Source organism: Furipterus horrens, unplaced genomic scaffold (genome assembly GCF_987537825.1).
Source record: "Furipterus horrens unplaced genomic scaffold, mFurHor1.1.pri manual_scaffold_3, whole genome shotgun sequence".
Lineage (NCBI taxonomy): Eukaryota > Metazoa > Chordata > Mammalia > Chiroptera > Furipteridae > Furipterus > Furipterus horrens.
This window is the reverse complement of record NW_028327173.1, coordinates 130369473-130388776: the sequence shown is the minus strand read 5'-3', so window position 1 is coordinate 130388776 and position 19304 is coordinate 130369473. Positions and strand designations below refer to the sequence as shown.

The 19304-nt window shown below is 36.7% G+C and overlaps 1 protein-coding gene and 1 non-coding gene across 2 annotated transcripts in view; one reads left to right on the top strand and one right to left on the bottom strand.

Moving 5' to 3' along the window:
• The window catches only part of PRKD1 (protein kinase D1), a 328190-nt gene that overhangs the window by 208012 nt on the left and 100874 nt on the right, over window positions 1-19304 (bottom strand). The gene's annotated exons all lie outside the window — the stretch shown is intronic.
• On the top strand, window positions 2101-2226 carry LOC150015951 (U6atac minor spliceosomal RNA). Its single transcript, XR_016510378.1, has one exon. It is a non-coding gene; the product is annotated as a U6atac minor spliceosomal RNA (small nuclear RNA).

Genomic DNA, 19304 nt, shown 5'->3' with positions numbered 1-19304 from the left:
TACCTAAACACAATAATACTTGGACAGAAAGCAATGACATGATGGAAACTAGACAGGAAAAATAATTCAAATTCACTTAGCAAGGTTTTACTGAAGTAGCCAGTGTTAAAGTGCTGCCAATTTGAAACTATTGCTTTAAGAAGCCAAACATTCCTCCAATGTTCACTGGATCAAAAGTGATCTATTCACAAAACAAAATGCATTCAAAACCACACACGAGAATGTAACGGCAATATAGTGACAGCTACAAATCAGATTCTTTTTTTTTCAAATCAGATTCTTTTTTAAACACTTCACACTTGTATATTTAAAAAAAAAAACTGGCAATCTGCAAGTTATTAGTGCTGCCATAACTGGAGAAAGTTTTTGTAGTTAAAATAAAAGCAAAATATGCATAAATATACAAAGATAACAAAAGACTATTTTTTGCTTGTAAGAGCACTGTAATTTTATTTAAATGGTAGGTGTTTCTGCAGGATAAAAAATGAAATGGCACTTAAGAAGACATCCAATTCTATATATCATATATAGTAGTCATCTTTAAAATGCTGGCAAGAAAAACATGCCTACAGGAAAAATAAAAGAAGCAAACTATTTTAAAATCATCCAAACTACAATAACCAAAGAAACACTTTATCTCTTCACTTTTTCCCCCCCTTTCAGGTAAATTTAAAATATGTTCTCCTTGAGGAAAAAAAAAAAGCCACTACCAAGAATTGATTTGTTCTAAGATAATTGTACCTAAATCCCACATCCTATAAAGAATATCACAGCTATCTTTTCAATGTGGGAAAAGGGGGAGGTAAAAAACTATATTTTGTTTGAATAATTTAGTTTCTTACACTTAAATAGGAGTACTGTTTCAAGTAGTCATATTCATGAACAGTGGGTATTTCTGATTAAAATGGGAAGAAATAAATACGAGTTTGGTCTTTTGGTTTGTTTTTGTTTGCTTTTAATTTCTTAAGTTTTGAAAATGAATCTGTTCTCCAGAACTTTTCTATATAACTTTATTGAGGCAGTGGATATTAAATTATTCACAACTGCTGTCTAACCACAGAAAATGAGATGTAGTATTTAATTATATATTTTTCTTAAACATGATATTTTTATTCCATTTATAGATGCATTTTTGTATTAATGGAAGACCCAAAGAACAATGAAACAAACAGGCTAGGGAGTTCCTTTTCTACGCAAGAATTTGTAATTATTTTCAAGATTGTTTATTATGTTATCACACAGTCTCCTTGGAAAAGATTGATCTTCACTCTGTGAACTTCAACTAGGCTAACAGCAGAACAGTATCTGACTTGTCTGAAGTATGTCCTGCTAAAGAGATAAGAAGATGCCCACATGCTACCAGCCTAAGCCCTTCCCGGAAAGAGCCATCCTCTGTCATCTCCCATCTACATTCACTCCTCTCTCTGTCTCTCTGTCTCTTTGTCTCTCTTTCTGTTTCTCTCTCTCTCTCTCTCTCTCTCTCTCTCTCTTAGACCCATGCCCCATATTAACCTGTTCATGCTACTATAACAAAATGCCACAGAATTGGTGGCTTATAAACAATAAAAATTTATTTCTCACAGTACTAGAGTCTAGAAAGTCTAAAATCAAGGTACTATAGCAAGGTAAGTTTCATTCTGAAGCCTCTCCTCTTGGCTTTTGGTAGTCACCTTCTCTCTGTGTGCTCATGTAACCTCTTCTTGTGCTAGCATTGGGTGTAAGGAGGAAAAGGGCTGGGAGGGAGGGAGGCAAGGAGAGAGAAAGGGGGAGAGAGGGAGGGAGAGAGAGGGAGTGGAGAGAGAGAGAAGAGAGAGAGAAAGAGAGAGCGCGCCTTTTCTAAGCAAAGCAATCATAATCATGGGCTGTGTTCTATATTTACTAACATCGATTGTCCCTGCCATCACAAATTCTGATCGTGGCTATTGCAGATCAAGCGTACTAGCAGTCTGCAAATTTCTGCAGTGTATGGTGTTTAAGTTTGTTTTGTTGCCATAAAATGCAGATATATTAACAATTATTGTAGTTCAAATCTAACTTGTTAATTTAAGGTTAATATGCTGATTTTTAAGAAGGGGGCTCAAAATGTCAAAAAGTTGTTTGGTGTTGTATAAAAGGAGAGAAGGTTAGCAGTCCCCTTGACAAGGATGGAAGAGGCTCTCGGGCCTAACAACACGCATACGGTTAAGGCATTGCCACCTACTTCGCGGCATCTAACCACTGTTTTTTTTAAATAAGTGAATTTGGCAAAATAGCAGGGTACAAAATAAATATACAGAAATCGAAGGCATTTCTGTACACCAATGATAAAATATCAGAGACAGAGACAAAAAAGAAAATACCATTTACTATAGCAACAAGAAAAATAAAGTACCTAGGAGTAAATTTAACCAAAGAGATAAAAGACCTGTACTCTGAAAATTACATAACATTGAAGAAAGAAATTAAGGAAGATACAAATAAATGGAAGCAAATAACATGTTCTTGGATGGGAAGAATCAACATCACCAAAATGGCCATACTACCCAAAGCAATTTACAAATTCAATGTAATCCCTCTTAAAATACCAATGACATATTTCACAGACCTAGAACAAATACTCCATAAATTCATATGGAACCAAAAAAGACACCGAATAGCAAAAGCAATCTTGAGACAGAAGAACACAGCAGGAGGAATCACAACACCAGATATCAAACAATACTACAAAGCCACTGTGATCAAAACTGTCTGGTACTGGCATAAGAACAGACATATAGATCAGTGGAACAGAATAGAGAGTCCAGAAATAAACCCAGGCCTCTATGGTCAACTAATATTTGATAAAGGAGGAAGGAACATAAAATGGAGTGAGAAGACCCTCTTTAACAAATGGTGCTGGGAGAACTGGATAGGGACCTGCAAAAAAATGAAACTAGACCACCAACTTACACCACACACGAGAATAAACTCAAGATGGATCAAAGACTTAAATGTAAGCCGTGACACCATAAAAGTCCTAGAGGAAAACATAGGCAAGAAAATTTCAGATATCTTACGTAACAATTTCTTCATGGATACATCTCCTAAACAGAGAAGGAAAACTCTGACTCCAAAAAACCTCCGCTGCCTTGCGGCATACCTCTTCAGGGGAAAGGCTAAGGGAGTAAACCCCGACAGAAAATCCGGAGCCAGAGTCCCTAAGGCGGTTTGACGTTGTAGTCAACACCGGCAACTCCTGCGGCGCACCTGAAGCCAAGCTGTATTGACTCCGTCTTTCCCTTGGACCCTTCAGCTGCGAAGAGAGGGGGGGTCTGCTGCATGGGCAACAGCAGACCCTCCATATTACCCTGCCCAGGCTCTGTAGCTTCAGCGTCATCGCAAGATGTCGCTTCAACACGGGAGGAGACAGATACTACCATGTCACTCCCGAGTCGGACTGCACAGCCATTCTCGGCTGTGCAGATAGACTCTTAAGAAGCTACACCATCGTCTCTCGAGACGGACGGCTGCCGACGACATCTCCTAAAGCAAGAGAAATAAAGGAAAAAATAAACAAATGGGATTACATCAAACTAAAGAGTTTCTGCTCAGCAAAAGAAAACATCAGCAAGATGAAAAGGAAACCAACCATATGGGAAAACATATTTGCCAATGACATCACAAACGGGGGACTGATCTCAAAAATATATAAAGAGCTGATACGACTCAACATCAAGAAAACAAACAACCCAATTAAAAAATGGGCAAAGGACCTGAACAAACACTTCTCTGAAGAGGACATACAGAAGGTCCATAGACACATGAAAAAATGCTCAACATCATTAGCCATCAGGGAGTTCAAATAAAAACCACAATGAGATACCACTTTACACCTGTCAGAATAGCCATCATCAACAAGTCAACAAACAACAAGTGCTGGCGAGGATGCAGAGAAACGGGAACCCTACTGCACTGTTGGTGGGAATGCAGACTGGTGCAGCCACTATGGAAAACAGTATGGAATTTCCTCAAAAAATTAAAAATGAACCAGTGATCCCACTACTAGGATTATACCCCAAGAATCTTGAAACACCAATTCAAAAGAACTTATGCACCCCTATGTTCATTGCAGCACGGTTTACAATAGCTAAGTGCTGGAAACAACCTAAGTGCCCATCTGTAGATGAGTGGATCAAAAAACTGATACATTTACACAATGGAATACTATGTAGCAGAAAGAAAGAAGGAACTCCTGCCATTTGCAACAACATGGATGGAACTAGAGAGAATTATGCTTAGTGAAATAAGCCAGGTAAAGAAAGAAAAATACCATATGATATCACCTAATACAGGAAACTAAAGAACAACACAAACAAAGGAACTAAATAGAAGAGCAGAATAGCAGTCAATGGGGGGGATGGGGGAGGGAGAGAAGGGGGATAAGTAAGGGAGGGGTTTAGTCAAGGAACATGTATAAATGACTTATGGATATGGACAACGGGGAGGGATATGATTGCAGGAGAAGGGACGGGCTGGGAGGGGGGAGTAATGGGGGAAAAATAGGACAACTGTAATTGAAAAACCAAAAAAAAAGAAAAAAAAAATTGTTTGACTATTTTCAAGTTTTAATTTTATTCATATAAAAGAGGGACCATGATTTATAATACTTATTATGGTATACAGTATACTTTAGTATATAAAATTATTATTTTCCTTTTTAAGGTATAAATATGCAAAAATTAAAGCTAGAAATTTGGTAAAGATGTACCCTTTACATTAAATAAAAATTATAAATTATTAGGGTGGTTTTGGCTGACCCTATTCCTTTCATCCCTCTTCTGCATCTAGACCCTTAGATATTTACAATCACTGCAAAGAAAGAATACAGCACACTGACTTATTTATTTTAAACATAGTTGTTCAATAGTTTATACTATATATTCATAATTAATATAAAAATTGAAGATCTCTTTCTCTCTGGCTCTGCCACTGTATTTTATTTTGAGATTATTTTCTTGTGGAAAAGTCTCAATTAAAAGTTAAAGGGTAGAATAAAAGGTATGATCATTGTTGTGACCATCCCAATACACTGATAAATGTTTCCAATTTATCATACTAGCAGTAATATGTGAGTTCATACATGTCCCTACAGATTCACCTCAAATGGATCTACAATTTTTAATTACTTAATAATTTGATAGGCAATAGTACACACCACATACTTGTTTAATTTATAGTTCTGTAATATCACTAACATAAACACTTTTCAAATTTGATACTATGTTTTCATTTATATGAACATTTATTTCATTCTCTGAACATCTGTCCTTTAAATAGCACTCTTACTCATTTTCATTAATTCTCTAAAGGACATCAATATCAAATTCTAGTCACCAAATGTATCAATAGTCCATATTATTAAATTTATTGAGATTCTATATTAAAAAGTCAGAAAATATCACCCCTAAACCATTTTGCTTTTGTCCATATTTATATTTCCTTCTAGTTTTACATATTGTAGATATATTTATGTGTATATATTTAATACTTTTAATCTATTTTCTCTATTAAATGTTTTACTGCTTTTTAATCACATTACATATAGGAAAAGTTTACCTACCTCTGTGTTCTTATTTCAGTTTCACAACATTGTTTGTTAAATAACTCATCTTCTCATTATACTCTCACATAGCATTCATATAATAAATTCTAATAAACATTTCCGCAATCTTCAATTTAAATATGTATTTTCTTCAACATGAGTAGTGCTAGTATAACTTAGAAAATGAGTAAACATTTTGGTGACTCTAAGGTTGAAATAAAGCAGTCTGAAATTGCTTTCAAGTCAGAGTTATTTTCTAGTGGGAAATAATAGCAAAACTGACCAACTAGGAATAATGATAAACACAATAATTTGGAATATTCGCAAACTCCAGGTGTTGAAATAATTATTTAAGACACTTAACAGAACACAAAATGTTCTAGGATGCTCAACATCATAACTTCAGACATTTTTAAGTCTGAAAATACAAGAAGTATTCTTTGGACTGCATACTTTAGTTATAAAACTCAACTTCTCAACTTGGTTAAAACAGCTAGCTTTTTATTGGTAGATAAGTAAAAAGTACAACGTTTACCAAGGAAAGCAACTAAAACAAACATAATTTACTAAGATCACTTTAAATGTGTTAGCTGGTTGTACTAGTATATATGTGTATTTCTTCTTTAATGATAAATGCTATACTCTTCTTTCATCTATAAATAACAGTGCTATGTATAGTTGTAACACTCTATTCTAAATAAGCAAAAGATCTCTCAGACTAAATGATATCTCCCAATAGAATTACATGGCATATTATGTTGACATGAATTAATTGTTAGGTAAATAGCCTTAAATATGAAATAGTAATCAACAAGCATGCATGAAAATCATTTAAACTTATATGACATGCTTTCCTGAATTAGGTGATTCTAGTTCAGCTGTCTGAAATTAAATTCCCCTACTCTTGAATATGGAAATTAGAATGAATGTTTAATTATAACAACATCAAAGTTTTACAGTAAAACTGTGTTCTTTATTTATTATCTTATACACAGCTTTATCTTTTTGGCAGAAGGTGCAAAACTGGTCTATTTAAATTTTGGGATGTAGAAACCAAAAATGCCAATAACTTCTAAAACAGAAAAATTGAATATTTCAGAGGGGGTTCTGAATTGATGATATTAATTTGGCAGTTATCAGCCTACATATGATATTTACTGTCACTGTAACCAAAAGCAGGTCTGGCTGCCTGCAGCTACAAAAGCCAATACTCAGAGTCAGGCGCTGCTGCAAATTAAGGACAGTGGTTTATTTGCAGGTGCTGGCCATCGGGAAGATGGCGGACTCATGTCTCAAAGACCGCATCTCCAGGAAGATGAGGGCCTCAGGTCACAAAGCCCATCTACACCTCTCAGTGGAGGCAGAGATTTTTAAAAGGAGGGAGAGGGAAAGCAAAACAAAGAGATTAAAGGAAGGGGTTGCAAAATTCTCTATGTGCATACAAGCACAGTCTATTCCAATAATGCAAATGATGGTCAGGAGTGCATGATCCTGGTTTAGTCATCCTGGCTTCACATCATCGTGGCTTCATGTCATCCTGGCTCCACGGCTGAAGATCAGCAAATCTCCTGGAGCTAGGATGCTTGAAGGTCCAGGTCTGTACCTTTTGAAGTTAATTCCTAGGATTCTTATACAAACATGTTGTTCATCTACAAGCTACATATTAGTCAGTCAGCACTACAGAAATAATGTCAAAGGAATGGTGGGATGGGTTACAATTCCCCACCATTACAATTTTCCACTGTTCCATCATGAGATTGAAAGCAGTCCCCAATAAGTGTAAATTAAGAAGAAAAGAGGACTAAGTACTGATTGCTTGGGCACTGCAACATGAAGAGATCCGGAAAAAGAATTGAAGGGAACGAGTGAGTCACAGACATCTGAGAATATGAACTGGCTCTTCTGCTCTGAGACAGGTCAAGTAAGATGACCTAATATTGACTGGTGGGTATAGAAACTTGGAGGTCACTGTTGAACCTGATCAGATTTCTGGTGGAGTGGTGGGGACAAAAGTCTGATTTTAAAGTATGTTTAAGAGACAATTAAAGAAGTAGAGACAAGTATAGACTTGTTGTGTCTCATTTGCCAAGGGAAACAAAGAATGGCTAGTAAGGGAAGAGAAGTGAAGATGCCAGACAGAGTTAATTTTGCTTTAAGACAGTTGAAAATTATAACAATTAATTCTTTAGAAACTTGACAGACAACACACTCCCTTAATCCAATTTAAAGCTCTAATGAAGAAGGGCATTAAAATAATGATGCCCAGGGCTAACTTTAGGAAAATATTTCTGTCTAGAAAACTGTAGATCCTGCCCTGGCTGGTGTGGCTCAGTGGACTGGGCACCAGCCTGAGAACCAAAGGGTCGCCACTTCGATTCCCAGTCAGGATACATGCCTGGGTTGTGGGACAGGTCCCCAGTTGGGGGAGCACAAGAGGCAACCACACATTGATGTTTCTCTCCCTCTCTTTCTTACTCTCCCTCTCTCTAAAAATAAATAAATAAAATCTTTAAAAAAAAGAAAGAAAGAAAGAAAAGAAAGGAAGGAAGGAAAGAAGGAAGGAAGGAAGGAAGGAAGGAAGGAAGGAAGGAAGGAAGGAAGGAAGGAAGGAAGGAAGGAAGGAAGGAAGAAAGAAAACTGTAGATCCCCAATTAGGCCAGTCCTATTTTCAAAGTGGTTAATATTTACACAAATTTTAACTACATAAAAAACTTTTTTAAAACAACAGTCAAATATTCTTTTCACTTTGATAGATGATCCTGGGATAATGGGGAATCTTGTGAGGGACACTATTCCCAGAACCTGTAGAAAAGCAAATCTGTATCATGTGGTGTCTTAGGGAATATAATAGTATGCCTTGTAAACAAATTGGATTTAAGTAACAAATTAAAATTTCTTTGATGTTGATCAGTTGGTCATATGTAGGAAATTTAATTCAATAAAATAGAGCTGTAGGGATGAGTTATTATCACCAATTCAATTTAACGTTAAAATTTTTTATTTATCTGTTTTAGAGAGAGAGAAAAGTAAGGAGGGGAGGAGACAAAGAGAGAGAGACATCGATTTGTTGTTCCACCCATCCATGCACCCACTGGTTGACTCCTGCACCCGCCCCAATTGGGGATCAAACCCACAACGTGGGTGGGCCAGGACAATGCTTGGCCCCAAACAGCTGACTTACCCAGTCAGGGCTCAATCTGATGTTTAAAATGTGCTTTGGAAGTAATGGTTTAAATGTCTGTCTGCAGTATCAGAATTGTATCAGTATCATAATGTATCATGTCATATTGATTAAATAGATTACTATGATCTGATCTTGCTCTAGCTACACCTTTACACCAACTTGTCACTAAGTAGTAGCAAGGTTTCTTAAAACACCTAAAACTTACATCAAAGAGGCTACCTTGCACTGATCATAATGGGTAATTAACTCAAACTCCCATGGTGGGAGCCACAGTGAATTGGTGCAGACCTGTGTTGCACTGAGCCATGGAATATCAAGGTACATCACTGATGCAGAGTCACGTACCATGGGAGGAGCTGCCGTCCACCTTAACTTTCCTGCCCTTCCTCCCCGATGTGCCCAGGAACCACGATATAGTCAGCAAACCAAAAAGCAGAACAGACTGCAACTGCTCTAGTGTTTACTTTGCATTTCTTTGCGAAAAGAAAACACAACTTTGAGGCAATCACTAGCTAATACCAAAATCCAGGTGACATATATAATCAAAATCTCACAGTAAAATTTAGGCTGAACTCAAGCAATACATACCAGTAACAGAGGCATTCAATAACGTACAATGGTAACTTCAGAACTAATTATCATCTGAACTTCACCACGTATTTAGACCTAAGGCATTCCAGAAACCATTGCAAAGATGTATCCACATTTAAACACAAAGGATTGTCCTCAGATAATTTCCAAGTTGTTATGAAAATGTCAACAGAAATTTTAACAATTAACATGAACAAATATCAGCTTTCCTCTTATGAAAAACTTCACGTCTTAAAAAACATAACTGAAATGAAATTTTGCCCCAGTAGTTTTCTTTTTTTTCTTTGAGAATTGCACTTTTCTGATAGCAATATGCAGTTCCACGCAGATCCACCCACTTCCCGCTGCTGTTCAGACTCATGGAGCAGAAGCACCACCAAAAAATACACATACATATTCATAAGCTGTCTGAAGCATTAATTCCACACATGGCAAAGTACACTTGCATCTGTGGTTGGAGCTTCTAATTTTCAAAAGCAAATATAATGTGTCTAAAAATCTTGATGAGTGAGTAAGTCTTTTAAATTCAAGCCTGGAACATTAGGGATCTACATATACATAATTTCAAGAAGCAATAGACGTAAGTTTTCTGACTACCTAACATAATTCTCTTCAAGTCAGAGTGTCACTATATGCATATGATTATTGTCAATGCTAATTTCTCTAATTTAATTTTTATATTTATTTCAGGTTATAAATATTCATAAGCAAAGTCCTCTGGTAGTGTCCCCTTCCACGAGTCTAAACTCAATTCCACTTCCTAGAATGTAATTATATTCTCTCTCACTCTAATTTACGAAATGGCTGAGAAAAATGGCCTGTAATACCTTTTCAAAATAAAGAAAAAAATAGCCTTTTGTTTTTTTTAAGTGTACAATGGTCTGGTTGTTGAAACATTGGCAATAAAATAATCAAATCATCTTCCATATCAGTGATTCCTTTTTATTTTTTGTCTCCTTTCTTTTTTCTTGTCTCCTTTTTTTTCCTATAATAATCTCACCAATAGTTGAGCTGATCTACTTCCTCTGCCTCTGAGTTCTAATTTTGCTTCAGTAGCTATAAATAAGCAGCTCTCCCTTTACCTCTTTCTTGAGTTGGGGTACCTCCATGACATGGCAGCTGTTTATGCCAAGAAAAACCCTGGTTTGCTAATTCAGGACTTTTAAGCACAGAAATTTGCACATGAGTGCTTGACAAATAAAGACTTAAAAGACTGACATCAATCTAAAAGTACATACACAGTTTGCAAGAATTGCTCATTTCTTGGCAAATTTCAACATGACAAAATAATTAAAAGTTGAAAACCTCAATTAAACAAGTAATTGTTTTAACAGTGGTTAAAGACATGACACGTTAATGAAATTATTTTGTAAATTTTGGTGAAAGAAAACAAATTGCTTCTCCAATAATATTTTGAGAAAGATGACAGCTTACTTTGCTTGAATTTTGATTTTTTGCTTATTTGTGTTGATTTTTTTAATGCCAGTGGTTCACAACAGACACCTAAAATTGCTCAGGGTTTCCCAAGGAAAGCCTATTGCCATATTTGGAGTTTTGTTATTTTACAGCACTTATTTATTTCTCTTAAAAAGGCTGCAGTAGCAAGAATTTAAAATGTTTATTAAAGAATCTTGGAAATGAACAGAAAATGTTTAGACACCCAACAATTCCTCTGGCAGCATTGTACTCTCCTAGAGTGTCTTTGCAGGAGGCTATTTAACTACAAATAATTATATCTTCCAGGAACTCCCAATCATTTTCCAGGAGATCCTCATATTTGCAGATTCTGTATTTGCAAATTTACCTACTGGCTAAAATGTAAAACTGTGGTACATTTACACAATGGAATACTATGTAGCAGAAAGAAAGAAGGAACTCCTGCCATTCCCAACAACATGGATGGAACTAGAGAGAATTACGCTTAGTGAAATAAGGCCGGCAAAGAAAGAAAAATACCATATGATATCACCTAATACAGGAAACTAAAGAACAACACAAACAAAAGAACTAAATAGAACAAAAAGCAGAATAGCAGTCAATGGGGGAAGGGGGGAGGGAGAGAAGGGGGATAAGTAAGGGAAGGGTTTAGTCAAGGAACATGTATAAATGACTCATGGACATGGACAACGGGGAGGGATATGATTATGGGAGAGGGGGTGGGCTGGGAGGGGGGAGCAATGGGGGAAAAATGGGACAACTGTAATTGAAAAACCAAAATATTAAATAAATAAATAAATAAATAAAATAAAATGTACTGTAGCCCAAATCAATAGAGGTGGTGCTTTTGGAGTGATTCACAGACATTTTGGGTTCATTCACAGGCATTTCAGGGTCATTCACAGAGGGCCAAAATTACTAAGTCATTCACCATGCACCTCCCCAACTGGTGCTCCGCCTTGTTTCAGTCTCATACTGTAAAAAGTATACTTTTAACATTCTATTAGGTGCCACATGCTTTTTTTGTCCCCCGTTTTGTGCTTATTGGTGATTTTGTTATTTAAAAATGAACCCAAGCAGTGCTGGAGCGCTGTCTAGTGTTTCTGGGTGTAAGAAGGCTGTGATGGGTGTTACAGAGAGATTATGTGGGTGAGATAAACTTCATTCAGACATAAATTACAGTATTACTGACCATGAGTATGTTAAACAAGGTATCCTTCAACAGAAACACACATAAACAAAATTATGTATTGAACATATGACCAAAATGTGACCAGAGGCTCACAGGAACCAACCCTGTGTATTTCTCTAGGAGCAGTGGTTTGGTGTTTGCCAATTCAGTATTCAGAGTGACTGTGTAGAGAGCATAACTACTGCCAACTGCATTTCCAAACAATTTGGTTATGCTCTTCCATTCCTAAGGAGAGACAGCACTGAGTAAAACAGAGCATTCACAGTCATTTAGAATTTTGGCCCTGGCTGGTGTGGCTCCATGGATTGAGTGCCCATGAACCAAAGGATCGCAAGTTCAATTCCCAGTCAGGGCACATGTCTGGGTTGCAGGCCATGTCCCCAGTTGGGGGTGCATGAGAGGAAACCACACAGTGATGTTTCTCTCCCTTTCTCCCTCCCTTCCCCTCTCTCTAAAAATAAATAAATAAAACCTTTAAAAAATAATATAGGGTGGGCAGGGTGGGGGGAAGCAATGGGGGGGGGAGTAGGACAACTGTCATAGGAAAACAAAAAAATTAAAAAGTAATAATAAGAAAAGAAAACTGTGTGCCTAGAATTTGTCCATTTCTACTTAATAAAAATCTACATTTTAGACTTTAAGCTTTATTAGTGTTATTGCTGATTTACAGCAAACAATACAAGACTTAAGTTATATGGATTGGCCATGATGACTCTGGGTTTAAAAATGAATTTATTTTTCTACTGCAATCTAAATTCCTAAAATCACTGCTGTTTTTCCTTTTCAGTATCTTCTTATTCGGAAACACCATGCTGCAGGAAAATATTTGACTTGCTCTGCATATAAACCCCTCCAAAAAATTGTGAACACTACAAACTACATAGAGACAGGTGTCAATTTCACACAGGAGGGAAGAAAACTAGGATTTGTTCTTGCTATTGTCTGTTGTTGCTGAATTTTCTTGAAAACAAAAACATCTTTAGCAATTTTATAAACCTTTCCCTGGCCAGTTAGCACGTGAATATCTGTAGGTTTCAGCCCTCTGTTTCAGTCGCTTAGGGAAACAAGCCAATGGATCGGCATCCCTTTACTTCCCTCTCCACATTTGCTCCCTACTTGATACCAGAATAAGACCACAGCTATCAATCTTCCCAATTAAAAAAAAAAATTACTATGAAGATTTAAACTTAAAACATTGTTTTAAGACAATGCAATAAATACTTTTTTGTATAATACTTTTGTCTTTTTAATTGTCAGAACCTGTAACAATCAGCCAATCAATCTTTGTTTCCAGAGAAAGAGAACCCAAGTGTGTGTGTGTGTGTGTGTGTGTGTGTGTCTCACACGCCTGTGAAAGCTGACAAATTCAAACTTATAGGACAGTTAGGCAAGCTGGAAACTCAAGAATGAGTAGATGCTAAAGTCTTGAGGAAAAATTTCTTCTCAGTTTTTGTTCTTAAGGCCTTCAACTGATTGGATGGAAGTTACCCACATTATCACTTAAAGTCAGCTAATTGTAGATGTAAACCAAAATTCAAAATGCCTTCACAACACTCAGATTAATGTTTAACCAACAATGAGATACTACAGCCTAGCCAAGGTAGCACATATACCTAACCATTACAGTACCTTAAACCTAAAGTTGCCCCCAGTAAACACCAATATGCAACAGGAAATCATAACAAACTGAGGCAACAGTTCTGGGTTTAAATCTCAGCTGTTTCCTAAACAGTGTGGTTTTAAGAGTTATTTTTCTTCTCTGCATCTCAATATGCTTACTGGAAGGAAGGAAGGAAGGAAGGAAGGACTGAAGGAAGGAAGGAAGGAAGGAAGAGACGGAAGAAGGAAGGAAGGAAGGGAGGAAGGGAGGGAGGAAGGAAGGAAGGAAGGAAGGAAGGGAGGGAGGGAGGGAAAAGAAAGGCATATTAACATTTACCTTCTGGTGGTACTGTATGGATTTGATGAAGAGTTTTGGGCAGTCAACGGTAGTACTGTTATTACAGTCTATGTCTTGTAATACTGTATTATCAAACACTAATTCCTGGCATGTTATGATTGTTTCATAAATGTATAAAGAAGAAAGAGAAAGAAAGAAAGGAAAAAGAAAGAAAGAAAGAAAGAAAAATGGAAGGATGGGAAAAATAAATGAATAAATAATAAAATGAAGGAAAGAATGTCCAAGTTCACTTCAGGAAAGAACTCAAAGCCACTGTACTTGAGTCTACAGGAAAAAAAGAAATGAGAATTAAAAAAAAAAAAGAACAGTCCCTGCTCTCAAGCAATTTATACCTGACAAGAAGTAAATAAGACCAGATGCAAATAACCATAATACAGACATATTAAATAGAGATACAGAAGTGAATATACCTATACATAAAGCAATTTCAGAATTCTGGTATAAGTTCAAACAAAAGGCACATTCTGAGACTATGAAGGGTCAAAACCAAACACATGGTATATGAGCCATTCAAAGATACCACAGTAGAATGATCTAAATATGGTTGTGTAGACCTGAATTAGCTTACAAATTAATTGATAAGAATTGAATGTTGATAAATTTAAAACAAGGAAACAAACCAACATCTTTATAATGACACCACTGAAATGGAATACGTGAAGGAGAACTGTAATTCAGTCAGTTAGGCTGATGGATAAGAGATCAGAACCTGAAGATCCTTTCACGTTTGTATCAAATTATCCTAGGAAAATTACCTTATCAGGTGACCCAATAAGGTAATGAGGTTTTCCCATAACCTAGATGGAATATCCTTCAAGACCAAACAATTCTTTACATGTCGATTCTGGGCCAATTTAGCAACTTTCCAGTTACTGATTCTATTTCACAAGTTATCTTGCTTTGGAGAGGTAATGCCCTCCACTAGGCATTCTCGTTCATAGGGATATTCTGCATGAGTTTTATTAGTAGAGGTTTGTCTTCTAGGAAATGCAGCAACTCTGGTTAGAAGAAAAAAATACAATTTTTGGAGTTTAAAATTTGAGAACCACAAATTGCAACTCAATGAAACAGTCACACAGTAGGCCAGCTTGCCAGGCCATGCCTGACTGCCCTCTCTCTACTCCTGTTGAAGGTTAAAGGACCCAGGGACTTCAGAAAAAAAAAGACAGAGGGTAAGAAGTACTCTAATGAGCAGAAATGGTGAGTAGATGATTTCAGATGGAGAGAAAAAAACATAGCTAAGGTTCAAAAATGGGAAAACACAATGAACATATTGATCAGAATATATAGTCCAAGTTTGATGTTCATACCTAGGGAGATTGAACAAGGAGACTGTAAAGGTAAACTGCCATTTGGAGCACTTTGAGTGAACAGATTGGAAAAAAATTCTTTTTTTATTTTACTGGCAATGGGAAGCCACCAAGTTTTGATTTTTTTTTTTTTTTTTGAGTTGGTGATTATCCAAATTGTAACTGTATATTAGCATAGTTAACTTGTTAAAAGATAGTAGATATCATTGAGTAGGGCATGACCAGTCCATGAAGTTCATTACAAGTCTATATAGTAGGAGGTTGCTGGAATAAAAACAAAGGATGTGAAGGTGAGGCCCTAAAGACAGGGCAATCACTGGGATTCACTGAGCATCTGACTGGGTGTGGAAGGTGAGGAGCCAGGAAAGGCTGAGGTGTACTCTAAGGTTAGCAGCTCAGAGTACAATAGTGCCACTAAGGGAAATACACATGCCAAGGCGACAGTAAATACAGCAGTCCCTCTCTATACCGTGGTTCACTTATAGCGGCCTCACTGTATTGTGGGATTTTTAAAAATATTAAATTATTTATCGCGGATTTTTTGCTCTATCTCAGGATTTTGCGGTACTGTATACATATGTTGTTAAAGTTACGTAGGTTTAAGAGTGTAGAATATGTTTAAGAAGATAAGTAGTGTTTATAAAAGTGTGGAAAAGGTTAATCAGGGAGTGGGAAATGTTAATAAGGGACTGGGAACGGTTCATAAAAGTGTGTGGGAAGGGTTTCTAAAGCCTTAAAATATATGTAAATAGTAAAATAAATGTAAGGTTTCTACTTCACGGATTTTCACCTATTGCGTGGGTTCTAGAATGTAATACCTGCAATAAGTGAGGGAATACTGTATAAGGCAACAGGCAAGATAAAGACATTGGGTTAAGACATTCTGAATTTTGCCTTAAAAATGAACCCAGATGCAGATGTTAAAGTGAGATTAAGATCAAGTAGTATTCCATTGTGTAAATGTATCAAAGTTTTATTCACTCATCTACCGATGGACACTTGGGATGCTTCCAAATCTTAGCTATTATAAATAACACTGAAATCAACATAGGCATGTATATATTCTTTCAAAGTAGTGTTTAGGGTTTCTTCAGATAAATTCCCAGAAGTTGGACCACTGGATCATAAGGCAGTTCCATTTTTAGTTTTCTGAGGTAATTCCATACTGTTTTCCATAGTGGCTGCACCAGTCTGCATTCCCACCAACAGTGCAGTAGGGTTCCCATTTCTCCACATCCTCGCCAGCACTTGTTGCTTGTTGATTTGTTGATGATGGCCATTCTGACTGGTGTGAGGTGATATCCCTTTGCAATAGCATGCATCTGCCTGGAGAGCATTATGCTAAGTGAAATAAGGAAGTTGGAGAAAGACAAGTACCATATGATTTCACTTATATGTGGTAACTAATAAGCAAAATGAACTAACAAGCAAAACGAAGGTAGAGAGCAGGCTGACAGCTGCTGTCATAGGGGGTTGAGGGTTGGAGGTCTGTGTGAGAGAGTAGAGGGATTGAGAAAAAAAAAAAGAGAAAAAAAACTCAGGGACACAGACAACAGTGTGGTGATTGGCAGGAGTGGGGGAGGGTAGAAGAGTATGGGAGGATAAATGGTGATGGATAGAAACTTGACTTGGGGTGTTGAACTCCCAGTACAGTGTACAGATGATGTATTATGGAATTGTACACCTGCAACCTGTATAATTTTGTTAACCAATGTCCCCCCAATAAAGCCAATAAAAAGAAAAAATGAAGAGATTCAAATTGTTCATGTAAAATGATGTTCAAAATTTATAGAAGAAGGTAAAAAAAAAAAAAAAAGCTAATGTGAACACACATACAAGTATTAAGGAGAAAAAAGGAACATCAAAATATACTAATTATTTCTGGAAGTTTCCATAAGAAAAAAGTTTTGAGGTGTATTTTCAAAAAATTATAATCTAAAGGTAGAACCAAAATAAAATGAGTGCCTTTTCAGTGGTATGACAGAACATGGAGGAAAAGCTGACAGTAAATATTTATTAAGCAACTGTACTTAATATTATATTTATATCTAGTGGGGATTGTTTTTCTGAGTGAAAATAAGATAACATCTATTTATCTATAATGATACTGTTCTCTTACTTTTAACGTAAGCTGAATATCAATTTTTCCACTGATCGCTTCCATTTTATACCCACATTCTGCAAGTTGAATAATTTAATAAGGCACATAATGAATGCCTACCAATATATAATGTGTAAATTATTGTTAATAAAGATACTACTTCATCTGTTAACTTTTAATTAAAAACATTAGCAAGGTATCAATGAAGAATTTCATTATAAATCATGGGGAAACTGACTCACAAGTTTTTAAGGACTAATAAATGTCAGAAATGCAATGTTTTTTATTTCACACTTTAAGCAATCTATAATACAATATATTTATCACTTATTTAAAAAAATAAATAAAAATAAAAGTCATGTTTGTTTATGACTGAGAGAGCTCACACTCCTCAGGTGATAACACAGGCACACTAATATCACAATAGGACATGTGTGATGGATGGTTTTCTGTGTCAACCTGGCTAAACTACAGTACCCAGTTATTTAACCAAGCACTAATATAAATGTTGCAGGAAACGTGTTTTGTAGATGTGAATAATACCTACAATCAGTTGACTTTAGGTAAGGAGATCATTCTCAGTAACCTGGAACCTCATGCAATGAGTCAAAAGGCTGAAAGAGCAAAATGGAGGTTTCCCTGAGGAGGATGAGATTCTGCCTAGAAAGTAAAGTATCAGTTCCTGCCGGGAAGTTTTCAGCCTTACAATCTGCCCTACGGATTTCAGACTCTCCAGTCCCTACAATTGCATAAGCCAATTCTTTGAAAAAAACTTTACACACACACACACACACACCCCTACTGGTTCTGCATTTATGGGAAAAACCAGCTAACACTGCATGATAAATGCCACAGGAGCATGAGCACACAAGGTAAACAACCTGTGGAGTTAGGGCAGGTTCCACAGAGGCAACATGACTGTGCTGAGTCTTGAAGCTACTGCCCTGGGCAGGGAAGGGAGCAAGGGAAGGGGTTGGGCTATAAGCCAGGTAGAGGAACACAACTGTACAGGGCTTACATGAGTAAACTGTCCAAAACAAAGTTCTCCAGCTAATAATCTAGGACTTTTGGTCCTTTCTTAACAGCTGACTCTGAGACAGCCTTCTGTATGCTGTCTACCCCATAAACATGTCAATGCCTCCCCTTTCCAGAACCTTCTCTCACTCAACAAGGCAATATTTAGAAAACAAGAACACCAGACTCTCAGCCATAACTTACCAGTACCTATCCACATGCTTCTTTCTGTTACCTTCTCCATACATAATCCCAACTGAGAAAATGCATCCTTATTTTTAAGAGTTACTATAGCAACAAAGTGAACAGTTAAAAAGCAATGAACTTAATCAATGCAAGTCATTGTTGAAAAGATTATCTCATGAGACAAATCTCTCACTCCTAAGATTATTGCTATTTATCCGAAGTGTTTCTGAAAAGCTAAGAATCACTGACTGAGGCATTCAGATCAATGAGATGGTTTTTTTTCTTCTTTCTTGCAATGAGCTAAAGCTCCTAGTAGACCTAAGCTACACTTTTAATCATGACATTAATCGATAACAATTACACCCAAGAGAATGCCAACACAGGTTTTCCAGGAAATCTCACAGGGCTTAAGTGCTATACTTGTAGAAGTAGTCAATACAGTGTGTTGTAAAACAGAACTCAGGTTGGTTTCTTCCTATTTCCCCAGGGAAGAATTTTGGTGCTCTAGACCCAGAAATGTTAGCACACTGCTTCTTAAACATTAATGTGCTCGAGAATCACCTGGGGACCTTATTAAAATGCAGATTCTGATTCAACTGGTTTGGGGTGTGGCCTGAGATCTACATTTCCACAAGCTCCCAGGTCATGCCCACTCTGCTGGCCAGCAGACCACACCTGAAGTAGCAAGATGTCATAATACGTTACTGATGTCAGGGGAAAGCAAAAGGCATGTACTTTGGCAGAGGGATACCAACAAAAGACAGATTCTACT